Source organism: Malaclemys terrapin, chromosome 3 (genome assembly GCF_027887155.1).
Source record: "Malaclemys terrapin pileata isolate rMalTer1 chromosome 3, rMalTer1.hap1, whole genome shotgun sequence".
NCBI lineage: Eukaryota > Metazoa > Chordata > Testudines > Emydidae > Malaclemys > Malaclemys terrapin.
In genome coordinates, this window is record NC_071507.1 from 73865616 (window position 1) to 73883904 (window position 18289).

At 41.8% G+C, this 18289-nt stretch overlaps 1 protein-coding gene across 3 annotated transcripts in view; it reads right to left on the reverse strand.

Moving 5' to 3' along the window:
- Positions 1–16505, reverse strand: part of CHRM3 (cholinergic receptor muscarinic 3) — a 503079-nt gene extending 486574 nt beyond the window's left edge. For all 3 annotated transcript variants that reach the window (XM_054021263.1, XM_054021260.1, XM_054021261.1), the window contains exon 1: positions 16170–16505. The gene's annotated coding sequence lies outside the window, so the exon portion shown is untranslated. The remainder of the gene's footprint in view (positions 1–16169) is intronic.
- Positions 16506–18289: the final 1784 nt, after the last annotated feature.

Sequence of the window (18289 nt, forward strand, 5' to 3'; positions counted from 1 at the left end):
GAGGCCAAACACTTCACCTAAATCTAATCTGAATTAGTCTTTTAATATGTAAGCACATAAAAAAATTCCTGCGCAACATCAGAAAACCCCAAACAGAGCAATGTTATGCAAAGAACTTGACTAGAATGGTTTGATTGTCCAAGCCTAAATGAAGTTTAAAAAGTAAAGCAAACAGCAGAAATGCTAAAACATGGATCAGGATGAAATCCTGATGCTGCTGAAATTAATGGCAGAACTTTTATCAACCTCAGTGGGGGCCAGGACTTCACCTCAGATCTTCTTCACCTCAGATCTTTAAAATTATTTCCATTTTAAAAAACTGAAGGCATTGACAGATTTTTTTTAAAAAAACCTACATGTTATCTGGATAGAGCCTCGAATTTAAATCTACACATTCTTGTATCATATCTTTTCTGAGTATAACTTTAGGATGTCAATTTGCAGAAGATAGTAAGTAAAGGAAGTTTGTATCTAGTCTTTTTTTTTTTTTTCCAAATCCTCAAACCTGATACCTCTTCATCTACAATTTAAAATTGTTTTCCCCACAAATAAAAAATATAAAAAGCCATTTGAATGTTTCTAATATTCAGATTCAGATCCAAAGAAAATAGCTCAAGCTACTTAAAATGTACTTCGTAAATTTCTTATGAAAGTATTTCTATGGATATTTTGTTTAAGGAATAATGCAGAAGCAATATTAAAGGTTTGGTACTTTGGATGTTCCCAGTAATAAGCTACTAACACAAGCTTGGGCCTTGATCCTTCAATGCAGTTTGACGTGCTCACGCACATACACAAAGTGAATTGCAGAATTAGGATAACATATTAATTCTATGCACTCAATCCTTCCCCTGAAATCAACAAGTTTTGCACTGGACTTCAGTGGGAGCAGAATCTGGTGCTAAACCGTTAAAAATTAATATCCCAGTGGAACTTTACACTATACGTATCTCCTAGATAGCTATTATTTTTATACATATTAAGAGATAGTAAATAAACAACAAATAAATAACAGAAGAAATGAAAGAGTTCAACCATAGTTTCTTATCAAGAATTTTGAATAATACAACTAAATAACTTTGAAGTTAAGTGTTTCAGCATGCCCAAACTTTCTACTAGGAAGTGTATGGAAGAGATTATGCAATCTCAAAGTCATGCAAACCACACAAAATATGTTAAACCACAACAAAACGTTTTCAGCATATAAATCAATACGCCATGCAAACACATTTTTATCTATCTCAGGAGGTTTAGCACATCAAAGAAGAATCTTACTACTTTATTTTAAAAGGAGGCTGGTACAAAAATAAATAGAAAAAAATTGAAACTATAATCTCCACAGAAGCCTAATATTAATGAAACTGTAAATAATAAATGATGTTCCAAAGGGGGAGAGTGAAGGGAAGGAGGACAACATGAACCATGTGGATCTTCCAAGTAGTAAATATTAGTGTTATTGGCAGAAAGATGAAAAACAGTACCAGAAATCATGTATGTGGCAATAAATTTCACTGATTTCCCCATTGTCAAACAGATAATAAGTTATACCAAAGTGTATCAAGAGAGATTACTTGATAAGATGTGACAAAAAAGAGACATAGTAGTCACCATATGACTCACTATATCACAGAAAAGTTTCAATCACTGATGTGACAATAAGCTCAACATCTCTGCATAGCAATATTGGTTTGTCATTAGTTATTAGACTTTAATTTAGTGGTTTCGGAAGGCACACAGCAAGCTATGTGTTTCATTTCAAAGAATTTTTCTTCTTGGACATAGCATATATGAACAATATCAACTCCTACCTGAAACTGGTTTATCTTATTTTGGAGCTATGATGGGAACGGGGGGGGGGGGGGGAGGGGGAAGGAGGATTTTTGGTTTGTAAATTAAAATTGAAAAACTTCACTAACATCTAAGTTACCAAACCAGACCATCTACATGGATCTAGTTGGGAGATTGGGACCTTAGCAGCCTTGCATGCATCCTTCTTCTCTTTCAGGTGCTACAAAAAGTTAGACCTGATAGTGTTCATGATTCAAGAGTGTCTTAAGTCCATGCTTGATTTCAGACAGTCTGTCAATTCCAATGACTCAGAAACGCTCATAGTTTAGTTTGGAGGAACAAATTCTCAGCTGATATAAATGGTCATAGCTCCGCTGAAGTCAATGGAGCTATGAAAATTTACACCAGCTGAGGATCAGTCACTGAATGTTCCAAACAACTCTCTCCAGATGAGTCACTTTGTACACAGAGTCAGATTTGATGTGACCAAACACTTTGTTTCTTGAGGTTTTGTTACATTTTATTCTTTCACATTTCTTGATGGCAGATTTAATATAAAACATGTTGAATATGTCCCTAATTGCCCCATGTTAAGTGTTTTAATTTAAATATGAAGTGAACACATTGCGTGCCAATACTATACTGTGTATTGATTTTGACCCTGATTCAGGAAAGCACATTGTAGCAGGGCTGCCTTACCTTGTCTGGCTTCAGGCTAGCTGCTGCCTCAGTCTTCCCTAATGCAGACTGGACTTCTAGTAAGGACTCACTGCCATGCCCAAGACACTTTCTAGACACAATTTTATTCTTCAAACATGAAACTTAAGCAAGATATTAAAAACAAAGATAGTTTCTTTGCCCAGCCTGGGCTACACTTCCCAGAGAAGCTTGCCTCTTTCAGTGCTGAATGCAGGACAAATCCTTTCTTTCAAGACCCCTGCTTCAGGAATGATTGTAGGAGCCCATCTCCCTTTCACAACTCCCTAAACTGTGCTCTTGCAACCCTTTATAAAGATCTCCAGACTCCTTCCCAGCTGGATCTGATAATGGAACAAGGCTGGCTGGCCCCAGACTCCCTGGTCCCTAAAAGGGGCAGGCCACCCTATTACACACTGTTAAACACATGCTTAACTGTCATTCCTGCATCATTATGTTACATTTATAACCTAATCTTGTGGGGTTTTTTTTAAACAAGAAAGCCTAATATGCCAGTGAAAGCTCTACATTACTCTCATGGTATAAAATGTTTTACATTAGTGATTATTTTTAGGCATATTCCCAAATGAGAAAACTAAACAGCTTTAAAACGCTTTTATTAGTTGCTTGTAAATATCTTTTTTCTGATGGATGGTTTAGGTTGTGTTTTGAATAAATACAGTTTGTGTGATGTTTCATTACCATAATATGCACAGTACTGCAAATATGGATTTGAATAACTTTAAAAGTAGCCAAACTAATTTAATGTCTTAGAACTAGTAGGCTTTAGGGTCTGAGCCAAAGCCCGTTGAAATCAATGACAGAATAATTGATTACAGTGAGTTTTGGATCAGGTCCTCAAGGAACATTGGGAAATAGCTTTGTGTTTGAGACCATGTGAATCAGTAACTTTGATTTTTATTGGACTTCAGTACAACAGACTATCCACAAATGTAACAGGGATAAGATATTGGGGGGTGGGGCAGGAAAATCAATAGATGTTGCTTGGGATGGGAGTCTCCAGGTTTTAAATGTTTGCAGAGAAAAGCTTCAGGTCCTATACACTCTATAGGACAGAGTATCACCCCTTAACAGCTTCAGACTGACAGAGATTTCTACATCTGTCTTGTGGTTTCTCATATGTGATTTTTCCTCAAAACTGAACAGGCCCAATTCTCATTTTATCCCCCTATAGGCCTTATTTTCCAAACCTGTTCATACATTTTTCCTCTTCTCTAAACTCTCTCCAGTTTACCTATCAAAGCAAACAAGCACCATCACCATCTTGTTGATGGGATCAAAATAACAAGATGTTACTCACTCAATGAATAATATAAGCAATTATGTTTATTATAAAAGTAAGAATCCCTTCTCAGTCCTGTCCACCTCCAAAAGCTTCTTCTATATCTTCCATGCATTTATCATCAATATGTTCTCCCCAAGAAGCACTTGACATCAACTGCTGATTTGGGTTTATTTGATTTTTTTTAAGAGGTGGTAGTAATTTTTAATCAAAAGTTAGTTTTATGCTCTGTACGTTCAGTGAAAGCTACGCATACACTGAAGGGGAAAAGATGATAATCACCTCGCCTATGAAGATCCATCTACAACATCAACATCCAAGTTAAATATTCATCTCTGTTTCTCCTGGTATATCCTCTACTCCCACTGCTAACTGGCAGAATAGTAAAGATTGCACTGAAAGAACAAGGAACTTGAGAATCGAGAATATCAGCTCCGGCTTTCCATCAAAGTCATCACCAGCCATTGACTACAGAGCTGCAGTTTCCACTAACCAGTGTGCCTACAAATCATCCCCAACTGGTTTTCTCTATTCATGCTCATTCCCTTTCCACCAGCCATCACGATTCTTTACCAGCCATTGCTCACAGAGACATGCCTTTTGCCTTAAAGCTCTCTTCTCTCATTCAGGTATGGGATTTTTGGGAGGGGTGGGAGTTAGTTTTAAATGTAAAGCAGACCTCTTCCTTACCACAACAGGTTTGTTTCCTTCGTTTCCCTGGTCCTCTCACCCCTTGTGGTCCCCAGGCTTTTCTCATCCATCCGGTAGACTTAACCAGACTGTAGGTAATAGCTATGGAACAATGTGCCCCAGATCAGGTATCTTAGTTTCAGTTCACCAGAGAAAGAAAATTATTGTCATCTCTAAGACTGGACTATGGTGTATGATTCCAGAAACAATCTAAGACCCAAGAAAATTTTCAATAATCATCATAAACAAAAGATGGAGAAACTCAAAATTAAATGCTACAAAACTTACCTAGGTAGATCTAAGACTCCTTCACTTTGCCAAGGTAGTGCTAAACCCCTGACATTGCAGAAAAGGAATTAGAAGAGTCTTTATCTCTCTCTATTAAAGTCCTTGCCTGTCAATCCTCTCATTCCCTCAGGTCCCTCTCCCTTTTTTATACCCTTAAGAGTCTTTCTTTCTGTCTTAATGACTTTGCTCACCATGATGATAAGCTGGGAGATATCCACTATTAGCATTTTAGCAAAGGTATTTATGCAGGTACTCCTCAGACCTCTGGGATCTCCAGTACCTATTTGTGAATATAGTCAATCTATTCCAAATGGTATGAAAAGTTTTTTTTTAAATAAACAAACTGTTTGGATCTCCTTCTCTGATCCTTCTTATGATCAAGAAGTTTCAAAAGATCATTTCAAAAGTTCCCAAGTGTCAGAAGAATACCCTATCTTTGCTTGACATCTTGTTCAGAATAAAGCTCTTTGCACAGTTATAGTGCTCACCTCTCCAAGGTCAATAGCTGACTTTTCCCTTTGAGTGTCAGAACAAAGCATACCACTTTCAGTCATAGCGTTAGGGATATAGTGACCATATGTTCTCCATAATTCTCATTTATCAATAATTCCCAGCAATTGAAAATATTATTTCTGGACAGATGGTATTCCCTCTGTCATAATGGTCTTCTGCCCAAAAAGTCTGAATAAAATTTGGATAGTCTTCTCTGTTGCACAGTATTTGTGGCTTCTCAGATAGGCAATTGAAACTTGCAACAAAAATATGTAACTATTTAGTGAGAATGAAATGTGTACATCATATCAAATCAATGAAGAGTTACTATTTACTTAAATAGTATGATAAATGAAGCAAAGAGATGCACTGCTGGGATGTCCCTTGCAAGTCTGTGGTATAGCACATGGTTGCTGCCAATTACCTGCCATTCTCTAATCATAAAAGATCTCATTTCTTGGTGCCATTCATAAGAATGAGCGAAACACAATAAAGTATGCATGCTAATGTCAGAAAGAGGTTTCCACATTGCTGGTTTGAAAACCATGCAATAAGGAACATGGCACATCCAAAAGCATGACTATACTTTTGAGATGTTTGTCCCCAGCAGCATGTTTTCAGATGCACAGAGTTCTTATCTAATGTTTTTGCTTTCCAAGTACACTGAGATTTCCTCATAAAAGCATTGTGTGAACATTGGATCATGAAGCAATCCTTGATTATAAAATGGACTCATGATTTAGCAATCCTATAGTCTAAAGAAAGTTATAGTGAAAGCCAGGTAGGTTCTGTCTAGTAAGGCATGCAATACAGTTGCTGTTAAATATACTTAATCTCCCTCTTTTGATTTGCAGTGTTTCTGGAAAAGTTTGTCAGTACGTATTTCACTGAAGCTAGTTATGAAATTTCATACCTCCTGCCAAAAAAAATCTGGATGTCAGTGGTTAACTTCAGTGCAGCCTTTAGTAATGTACTTTGAATGTAGAGACAGAGCCCTGCAAACCTGCAGATATCCACAGACCATATTTGTGGATTGCAGATCAGATGTGGATACAAATTATGTATCCGTGCAGGGTTCTATGTATAAATGAGCTGGTTGGGTTATTTCTTCAAGATCTGATAGGCTGAGCCTACCCCTTTAGTAGGATGGGGATTAATCTTAACTGATAGCTGGAATGGGTGGAGTTTTGAGGGCTGGGAAGTAATAACCTTGCTGTTACTGAGTTGGCTGTAGTAGACTATCAGAGGGGAAACATTCAGAAGAGTTGTCAGGTCACCACTTATGTTGTGTGAATATTCCTCAATAAAATTCAGGTGTTTTTCATTTTAAATGTTTGTCTCTACTGATGATCAACCACAAGTTTAGGGGCCTGGCCAGAAGAAGCAATTTTTATCTAAATTATGTCCCCCAAAATACTGATAGAGAATCAGGTTCAACATCAACCCAAGACATGGCATTTGATGAAAGCTACCAACAAGGTCATTCCTCATCCCCCACCATCTACTGCTTCCCTCACTTCCTCTCCTAGATCTCCTCATTTCTTCCTCCCTCAGCAGCCAGTGTCCTTCTTACCCTGCTCACCCCATCTCTCCTACTCCATATCTCTCCTAAGGTACTGTTTCCCCTCTATCCCCACCAAATGCCCTTTAGGGCTCCCCTTTACCCTTTAGGCTAGGCTTCTCACTTTTAGCCCTGGGAAGTCTTTTCTTGCACTTTATGCTTTCTCTGCCCACAGCCCTCTCTGCTTTCCCACTCCCACCAGCACCTTATAGCATTTCACCCCCACACAGAGGTGAAAGTAAGCTAGTATGCCATGCCGGACCAGCTTCTCCAGTGGTGATTTAAAGGGCCCAGGGCTCCAGCCGCTGCAGGGAGCCCTGAGCCCTTTAAATTGCCACCGGAGCTCCGTCAGCCAGGCTCAGCCGGGGATTTAAAGGTCCCAGAGCTCCCCGCAGTGGCAGGATCACTGGGCCCTTTAAATCCCCACCCAAGCCCGACTGCTGGAGCCCCGGGGCCCTGGCAGGGATTTAAAGGTCCTGGGGCTCCCCACGGTGGCAGGAGCCCTGGGTTCTTTAAATCGCCACCAGAGCCCTGCAGCCGCTACCTCAGCCCTAGCCCTGCCACCCTGGGGTAGCGGCGGCAGGGCTCCTGCGATGATTTAAAGGGCCCGGGGCACTGGCCGCTGTGGGGAGCCCCAGGCCGTTTAATTTACCCCTGAGCTCCGGGGTTCCCAGCCGCCTCTGCAGCTGGTAGCTCTGGGGTGATTTAAAGGCCCTGGGCGGAGCCCCAGGGCCTTTAAATCTTGAAAGGCCCCACGTCTTCCGGTCGAGGCCACACACCGCTCAGAACTCCGGCGTACCAGTAAGTCCTTTAAAGTACTTTCACCCCTGCCCCCACAACCATTTAGTCTCTTCAGTCCACCACCATACCCAAAACATGCAATTCTTCAATATTCCCATAACCATTCACACCTCTTCCTAATATTCTGCCTTCCACACTCCTTGCATATGTATCCCACACATCTGCCTTACACTAAAGGATGCTGCCATGACTGAAGCAGAGTACGGGTGTTGTTCCTTAGTACCTCCTTCCGCTGTTTATTAAGATGGGGAGAGTAGAGTGAGAAGCTGGCAGCCAGCCAGCACAGAGATAAAGAAGAGTCTGCTGCAGACTCCATGTGTCAGATTCAGTTACTGCCAACCTTTTCTGCACTCCACAAAGGGTTTCCACAGTTCCACAGTCAATGCTGGAGGCAGAGTAGGGAAACAGATCATCCGATCCAATCTTGCAAAGGATTCCCAGAAAGGAGATAATACAAACTAACCTCCTGGATTAGAGGAAAGGTCCATAATCTGTTTCACAGGATGAGGAGAGTCTCTGCCTCCCAACTCTGTGCCAGGGAAAGAATATATAGTAATCTTTTGACTATGGCTCTGCATTTAACATCAGCGGGAAGGGATATTGATTGAGGATGCTTAAAAAGATATAGACTTCTGAAGCCTTTTTTTTCAAATTTTGTTATTCCTGAGTTTTGATGAGTTTCTATTTGAGTATCTGCCTTATTTCACTTAGTATAGAATGCAAGTTTAATATTCCTTTGAATGGTTAATATTTTTGCTTTTGTATACTAAGAATTATTTTGCCTGCTATCTGAGGGGTTGATTGTTTGCTGTTTCAATAGTTTGTATTGATGAAAACAATAAAAAACACCAATAGAAAACACAAAGTGGCAATGTGGAAAGAGCAGAGTTTCAGAGCAATGGATTTTTTACTACAGAAGCATGAAAAAATTAGCTAAACACTTCTGCTCAAAAAGAAAATGAGACTGCACTCAGGTGCAGGGAGGTCCATGCTAGGGCATCTATTTGCAGGATCAAGGTTGTGTCATCAAAAATCAGATTTAATTCATTAACAGTCTGGCAAAGGAGAGTCGATGCCTTAATGCCCAAAGATAAAAATTATAAATTGCAAGGTAAAAATAGGTCTTCTACTGTGTCTCAGGTTCTGTGAGAACAGAGAGTGTAATCTCTCATTATATTTATGGATATCCTTTTGATGAGGGTTAGAGCTAGATAGGGTCCTGCTGATTTTTTTTTTTTTTTTTAAAGATTGTTTTTTGTTTTGGTAATATGGGAGGGGAGCCCCATAGTTTCTAATAGGCTTTTACTTTTGTAAAAACAGATAACCTGAAGTCACATATTACCCTCATGTCCTCCCTTTGTTGTTACTGGGCAATAGCCATGAGGACTGTTTATTTTCCAGGGTTAGAACTACTGGTAATCTTACAAATACTTGAGTAAAGTTAAGCACATGCTTAACTGTTTGCAAGGTTGCAGCCTAGGCTATTACTCTCACACCATCAAGCAAGCTCAAAAGACACCTATGTACATTATGCTTGCTCTCGGAGTGTTTTATAACCAATGAAAGGTCCAACAAGTGTCCTTGCATATATGAACCACATGCTGCAGAACCTGTAAACTCAAAACATAGTGTCTCAGATGTAACACTGGATGGCAGACACTCATTATTTACTTACAATTTAGAATAAATAAAAAACACCCCTGGGCGAGCTCTGAATGCCCTGCAAATTAGTTAAAATTGCAAAGCCAAAATACAATACATTCTGATCACTCCTTCAAACAAGCGGTAGCACACAGTTAAATACTAACATCCCTGCACATCAGCTTGTACCTCAACCCACCTACCTCTCAAGGTCAGATAAAACAAAATCCTAATAGGATGTGTTTGTTTTACAAAAATTGATCATAAATACATGTGAAATTTAAAAACTAAAACAGAACATAGAATTAATGTGTATTTGAATACACCGAAACTGCAAATACCATACTACAATGCACCACTACAATGATCTTTTCTGCGGTAATTCTATTAAAGTTATCTGGAGTATTTTGAATTTTAGGCTCTTCCCCCTTCCCTGCACCCAGTTTCTTCTGATGTTTCAAAGCCTGTAATTCAATAAAAAATGATATGATTCCAAATTGTTTATTTCTCCATCCACTTATGTAAAACCCTGTATTTTTAAAACATAATAATAAATCCCAAAAGAGTTGGTAAGATTTTAAAAATGTTAAGTGTGATCGTTTCAGAAGCTGGGGCTGAAGTTGGGAATGACTTATGAGGACTTATACATTAATTGTCAAAAGAGTCATCAATACAGCAGATATATTTGCTCTCGGGAATTTTAAGGTTAATTCCTGAGCTAGATCATACTCCTTAGATCAGGTGTTCTGAGCCCTCTCCCCCCCCACCCCCCGCAAACATGCTATAAAAACTCCACAGCCCACATGTACCACAACATTTGGTTTTTTTTGCATATAAAAGCCAGGGCCAGCATTAGGGGGTAGAAAGCAGGGCAACGGCCCGGGCCCCGTATCACAGGGGGCCCCACAAAGCTAAGTTGCTCAGGCTTTGGCTGCAGCCCAGAGTGGCGGGCCTCAGAGCCCCAGGCTTCAGCTGCATATGGTGGGGCTTTGGCTTTGTGCCCTGGGCCGCAGGAAGTCTAAAGCTGGCCCTGCTTGGCAGAGCCCCTGAAACCGGCTCATGGCCCCCCCCCCCCAGGGGGCTTCGGACCCCTGGTTGAGAATCACTGCCTAACATCTCCATGTGGGGAAAAGGGAAGGTCCTGCACTGGTGGATCTCTCCCTCCTGAGCTCTTCATGTGAAAGGAAAGATGCTGCCACCTCCATTGCACCTTCTCATACCACAACCAGAATCTTGCAGAGCCCTCTCTACATGGTTTAGGATGAAGACTAGGCAGGCTAGGAAACATGTATGTAGGGAGACTGCAAGACAAGGAGGTGGCACACTGTCCACCCTCTGGCTCTGCAGACCCTATCCGTAAAGATTCTTCCTAGACCACCCCAAGGCTCCAGAGGCCAATGCAAACTCCCTGCTAGCAACTATGATGCCAGGTACCAGAGTAGGGGAGAGTCTACACAGGGAGCCAGAGACACCTGAGAGAGACAGGGCCTCTGCACAGAATGCCCAGCCTGATGCAGATCCTGGGATTAGACAGCTTTCTGTAGGCAGGGTGGGGAACCCTGCCTCCCCATCAGAATTATGTGGAGGAAATACCAGCATAGACTCTTTAATGAGATTATTCCCCCAGAACCTGACCCCTCTCCCATGGCTTTTAAAGAGGGTGCATTTTAAAGCACAAAAACCTCTTCAACAGTGCTAAACACCTGCTACTCAAGAAAGGCATTGTAAAGATGAACAATTAATAGGAGTTAGATGCTGAGATGCTTTTGAAAAACCCACGAAGTGCTTATCTACATCTTTTGGACCCTATATACATTTAAAAATCTGGCTGTCAGCGCCCAGTCCAAGAAACGCTTGCTACCAGGCATAATCTCATTAATCTGTTCAGTGAAACTATGCCTGCTTGCAAGAACTCCTCCTGGCATTTTGCTTACAGGGTTGAGCCTCTATTAAATCCATTATTAAATCCACTAATCAGTTAGTGACAATTTCCTGTTAGCATTAAAATTTGTGCCCATATAAAATATCTATATTATGGAAGTAGTAGTAGTGACTCTGTAGATAAGACTGCATTGAGGATTTTACTTAAAGGAGAACTAAACTCCCTCTATTTCCCTAATGATTAAATATTTACATTTTCTACTATATATTATTATAGTTTCAATTTTGGTAGTGATATAGCTCCCCCCCCCCCTTCACATTTTTTAAACGCAAGACAAGCAAAGTTGTCATCCACCCTCTTTTACACCAACTAGCGCCACCTCCCTGACAGCATGAATCAGCAACCTCAGAATAACATCACACCTCCTCATTTTCATACACACTGGCTACTTTGGGAGAATAGTTGTACCGATTTATACTCGGTAAGGCATGGTCTCTGACCCTCCACTTACGGAATCTACAATCCATAATTGTGTCCAAAAAAGCAATTAAAAATGATGCATTTATTTTTCCTCCCTATTAAAAAAAAAATCATGCTGGAGTAATCTATGCTCCTGAGAGTGTGGCATGCATAATTCCTACTAAAAAAATAAAATAAATCACTTATTTCAGTTTATGTTCTATAATACTCAGAATGTGTAGAGTTTATTATATAGTATTATTACTCAGCATATAGAGAGGTAGGGCTAACCTCTCTCTCTTCTAGTCCCTTTGTTGAAGCACTCTTTTTTGGTTAAAGTAGAATAAGATCATTAAACACTTCGCTGGACCCTGGTCCACAGCACAACCACCATACAGTTTGATACAACCAACACTTTTGAACAGAACAGAAAACAATATTGGATAGATCAAATCAGGATAGATCAAGTCAGGAATAAAATTAGCAGAGATGTTTAGAAAAACTTGCACAGCTATGAGCTACAGGCAGTGTTATTAGTTTTCACTTCATGAATACAAAGTTTATATGTATATGTATCATATATTCAAAAGTCTTCATGAATTTCAATCAGCATAAAACATGGCTATATTTGAAATACCTGTGGTGGTAGAATGATACACCCTTCAAGAACAGTTTTTCTTATTCAAATTACTCCCTATTTTACAGCACGAACACATTACAAACTATTCACAGCTAAAAGGTTATTACTAATATCACTGGTAACAGCAGTAACAAATAGCAAGCTACTATTTTAATTAAATTATATAATTAAAGATAGCATCAGTTTATTTTCACACAGAGATTAGGGCCTCTATCACGATCATATGCCTCGCAGATCACTTATTTCATCCTTAAGTAATCTGCTCAGAATACAAGCCATTTTTATTGCAAATGGGTCATTTTTTCTTAGTAGTCATGATCTTAAAGCCAGTCAGGTCACTTTGGATCTAGTGATGGGGTTCTCAAGCTCTTTCATAGAGTTAACTACATCTTAATATAGTTGCCTTGTAGACACCTTCCCTCACATTTATAATCACATAACATCATTGTGACTATTACAGCAATTGCCTAAGTGAAAAGTAATAGTGTGTTTGTAAGATGTCTTTCAAAGCAATTTATCTGCTGGAAACAAGGAGGGAAAGCACCACATGATTAGCCAGTTCTATTCAGCAAGTGCACTACTAGCCACCAAATGTCCACACGCCACAATCTGAGAACCACTGAGAATAAAGGTCTCAATCATATAATAGTTATTCCAGTGAAACTTCAATTTTCATCACTGAAAATTTTGTCTGAATAATCATTTCAGGATTAGGTCCCAAGTTTGGTTCTGCCAATGCTTATAATAGATCAGGCTAGTACAAAAAATTCAGTTGTAATTAAAGGGAGCCAGAATGCTTCTAAAGTTACAATTGTTTCTTTAAAACTAGAAAAGAGTTTCATAGATGAAAAGTTTATCTGCTTGGAAGTATTGCCCAAGGCAGGGCCGGCTCCAGGGTTTTTGCCGCCCCAAGTGGCGGGGGGCGGGGGAAAGCTGCGATCGGCGGCAGCTCCACCACACTGCTTTCTTCTTCAGCGACAATTCGGCGGCAGATCCTTCCCTCCGAGAGGGACCGAGGGACCCGCCGCCGGATTGCGTCCGAAAAGCCCGATGTGCCGCCCCTTCCCCTTGGCCGCCCCAAGCATCTGCTTGCTGAGCTGGTGCCTGGAGCCGGCCCTGGCCCAAGGTGAATGAATCTTCAGTACTTATTCCTAGAACTAAAGTTTATCAGATGTGTTAACACTTTACTTGCAATTTTCAATCATACGATCATGCTTGGTTCTCGGAATAATACTGTAGAATACATATTCTATCTCCAACAAGTTGTCTATATAGTAGAACAACATGAAATTTCAGTTCCATGCAATACAACAGATTGTATTTGGATGTTATTTTATACAAAATAAATATTCTGGAAGGAGCTGAGTTAATATCCATCTGTCTGAAAATAATATCCATGTTTCTGAATGTACATGTTACAACATTTTCTATTGTAAATTAGGATACATTATTTCAAAATCAAAACCAACTTGCCTAGACACTAGCCAAATATTGCCCAAACCTGATCCAATATGAAAGAACATAAAATTGAATTTCAGGGTGGGGTGCCAAAGGGCATTAAGCTTAAAAAGCATAACCGAAATGGGATGCATAAAAGTTGCCACCTGCACTGATGAAATCTCAGTAGCTGGAAGCAAACCAAATATGTTAAATTAGTATTTGCTAGGATTATATTGTTAGTTTGCTACTATCATCCAATAAGATTTTAATATCCTCCTAACCTGTTTTGAATGCGTTTCAATATTTCAGTTCAACTTAACTGATTCTTCAAAGAAAATCCAAGTTACCCAGTTAACAATGGTACAACACTAGAGTCAACATACATTGTTTTTATTGAATGACATCAAGAACTGTAAGAACTACATTTTATATATATATCACAAACTACAAGGTAACCAAAAAACTTAAGTAACAGTTCATATTGAGATTTATATATTCCCTTTAAAAGGGAAAATAAACATTTCAGTACAATACATCAGAAAATCCTGAAACACTACTTCCATGCCACTAAGAATTGCTACTGTATGAGTAACCAGTATTCTTGAATGCCGAGGCAATTTTTTTTGAAAGCTACAACATTGGCTTCCATTATGGAAATATCAGTAATTCATATTGTAGTTCAATTCCAACACAATTTAAGCAAACTAAACATTATGTCTGATTAAACATACAGATGCAAACAAAATCAGACCACAGTACATTATTCACTGCCTTTGATGTCTAAAGAAGTGATGAGCATTGAGGTAGACACAGGGTGAGATCGCAAAACAATATGTAAAAACCAGACTCCATCAAAATGAAAGGTTTCAGAGTAGCAGCAGTGTTAGACCCCCACAACACACTCACGGACAGCCATTCTAGTTTTTCCATTATTGAATATTTTTAAGCAGCATTTGAGGTTGTATCTTATGTGTCTGTGGCTACTTCTATATATGGTGAATACAGATAACGATTTGGATTTGTGCTTTACAAAAGAGGGACAGAAAATGAGACAAAGTAATATCAGGCAATGAGAACTCTTTCGGTCAGTAGAGAAACTAGCACGGTGAGATATATAGCCCAGTGTATATTAACATATTTGGGTTTCTGTGCTCATAGATTTAAACACTATTCAGTTCTCACGGTGAGCTACACTTTGTAAAAGTAAATACTTGGGCTCTATTTTAAACACTTGCAGTGTTGATATTATATTTGGCACAACACACGCTGCCCACAAATCTCCCGGAACTTAATTTCCCTGAAAACCTGGACTTAAAAAGACGCGGATAAAAAGCAGAATGGGGGTAAATTCGTAGAATGAGAATAATCATCGAAGAGAACAATATTTAAAGACCAGTTCGCCACTGACGATGTCAGATGACTCGAGTAATCCGTAGTGCGCCTGAGCCCTTCATAAATCCCTGGAAGAATTATATACTAACCACCCAGTCACTGCCAGGGTAAGCACAGGTTGCGCTTCTGCAACTAGGGGAGAGACTCTGACATAAGGGATATTTGAAAGGCGGGTGCGGCTGTCCTCAAAGCGGAGCCCCAAACAACCTCTCCAGCGAATTAGTCACCATCATTCGCGGGTCACCTCGACCTATACGTTTCCACAGCCAATGGTGACCGTTTAGTACTGCAAAGGAGGAAAGCTACATACACGTACCGGCGCCACTTAACGAGGATCAGACAGGGCACTCTAAGTAAGATCCCTGCCGTGGTTTTTTAGGGAGAATTTGACATCTCTGTATAGGCGTTTTTAGAGGGGCACCCACATGAACGTTACTGCTCTGAATCAACTCCTAGCCAGATTTTGCCAGGTGTCTGACTGGGATGCAGTTCAGCCCCCGCGGACCTTTGGGATTTAGTATCCAACAAAAGCGAGGCAAAGCCTCTGCCCCGCACTTGAATCATATTGCCGAGATACCCAGGGACACATCCCCCCCAGTGCCTTGACCTAGGTGTGCAAGTGCCTGGAGCTGGATGCGCTCACACGTTGCCCGGGGGGATCAGACTGGGTGGGCAGCAGGGACAGGAGGGCGATGCAATAGTCTCTAAGGCAAACAACAGCTAGTCCGTCCCCGCATCACCCCTCGGAGAACACCCCCACGCCTCCTCCCAGCCATCAGCGCTGTGATGGAAAGCCTGGAGCTCCCTTCTATGGCGCTACTCGCGCTCACATCGACACCACTTTTCCCCTCTCAAGTTCCTAGTCCCCAGCTCCAGGGGCAGAGCGGGGGGCTCGCAGCAGCAGCCACTGCTGCCACAGGACAAACCCCGGTTCCTTCCTCGACTTGCCCTGTCCCCTCCTCCCAAAGCCCCCCACTCCTCCTCCCCCCAAAAATGACTTTACCAAAAACTTTCGCCCAGGGGGGTAATCCGCGCGGCGCGCCCGGGCTCTCTCCGCTGCCGCTTCTGAACAAGAGCGCGCGGGGTCCGCTCTTACCTGGCTGCCCAGGTGCCTCTGATGAGCGACCTGCTCCTCCCCCGCAGCGCCAGGGCTCCCAGCTCCTGCTGGTCCCCGGTAGTCCGGCGCGACCTAGGAGCCGGCTCCCCACGGGGAACGGAGACCAAGCAGCCGGTACATCCCCCTGCGGGCGGCGCTGCTCAGGGGGCACTTCGCACCCCACCGTCCGGAGAGCTGGAGCAGCAGCAGCGCCAGGGCAGCGGCAGCGCCTCCTCCGGTCCCTCACTTTCTTCTCCCGCGCTCCGAGCCGGGCGCCCCGCTGCAGCCCCTCCTCGCCGCGAAACCACCGGTGCTCTGCCTAGTGCCGGAATGTCTTGAGCTGCCGCTTCAGCAGCTTCCCCCCTCCCGCCGCCGAGCCGCACCGCGCCGCGCCGGGACCCAGAGCTCCGGCAGCTCCCAGACACTCCGCTCATTGGCTCGCCCGCCGCTGACCTCACTGGAACCGCTCACGCCCACCGCCGGCCTCGCCTAGGGATTCTTTATTATAGGGGCGCCCGCTAGCGCTGCGCGCCTTCAGTTGCGGGGTCCCGCACCCGGCAGTTCCAGCTTCACTCCCCACGCTTGGGCTCCTGCGCACTCCAATCTAGCCCAGTCCCTTGCACTCCAGCTCCAGTCTAGTTTTTTTCTCCCCCCTGTCCGCTCACCTGCTGCGCTCCACGCCAGTCCCCTGGTTAGCTGTGCCACGGCCCCGTGCAGCTCCACTCCAGTTATTTCCACCGCGGTTCTCCTTCCCCTCTCCTTCCCTTTTCCCCCATTCCAGGGTGCTACAGGTATTCCAGGGCCATTCTTTTGCTTTATACTCACTTCCTGGTCGATGTCAATCGCACTCCAACCTTTGCTCTCCTCTTTTCTGTTCTATTCTACTCCAGGTCTGTTTTATCCAATGCTATTTCTAACTCCTTTATCCCAAATTCACTCTATGCCCACCTGCTCCCATTATTCTGATTTTAATTTGTTCCAGTTCCATTCCACATGCTACATACACTCCATTCTAATTATATTACTCCTTTCTTCCATTCAGTTCTATTTCATGTCCATTCTACTCCATTATTATTCCATTCCAACTGCACCTTGTTCCTTTCCTTTCTATTCCTATTCTATTGAAAGTCTGTTGATTCCCATACCCATTCCAATTCCAGTTCTGTTGTTTAGTGTCCTAGCACATCTGAAGAAGTCGGTTTTTTACCCACGAAAGCTTATGTCCAAATAAATCTGTTAGTCTAAGATGCCACTGGACTCCTTGTTGTTTTTGTCCTACCACAGTAGCACATCGAGGCCCCAAATAAGGGATCCAGCCCAATGTGCTAAGTACTCGACACACGCACCCCATACACTGACCTAACCAGTTTAAATGCAAGTATACGGCACCTGACAAAAGCTGAATACATCAAACAGAGAAGATGGGAGAACATGTGAGATTATGGTGATTAGTGCAATAAGTAGCATTTACAGCCCTCCAACTGCACAGTGTTTTATTATATTTATAAAGTTGGTATCACAACGTATCATTCCCAGAGGATATTTTAATACATTTACCAAATAGTCACTCTATCATTACATTTTAAGAGTACAAAAGTACCCAAAGATAAAATCAACAACATTTTGATTTGAGGTTTTTCATCATATCAAACAAATAAAACAATAAAAATGACTTGTGTAAAGTGAAATTACATAGGAAAATATTCCACTAATCCATACTAAGGTGTTTTTTTCTTTCTGTCTTTCTTTCTCATTGGCCTTTTAATTTTTTAAATTAAAATACATGAGTAGTTATTGGTTGAAGATTGGGTACTGCGTAAGTATAGTAGCTTATTTTCTATTACATACTAAATACACCTCTTATAATATCATAAATTCATAACAAACATCTATTCATATATCACAGGGGTGGGCAAACTACAGTTTAGGGGCCACGTCCGGCCCTCCAGATGTTTTAATCTGGCCCTCGAGCTCCTGCCTGGGAGTGGGGTCTGGGGCTTGCCCCACTCCGGTGCTCCAGCTGGGGAGTGGGGTGGAGGGCTTGCCCCACTCCATATGGCTCCCAGAAGCAGTGGCATGTCCCCCCTCTGGCTCCTATTCATAGGGGCAGCCAAGGGGCT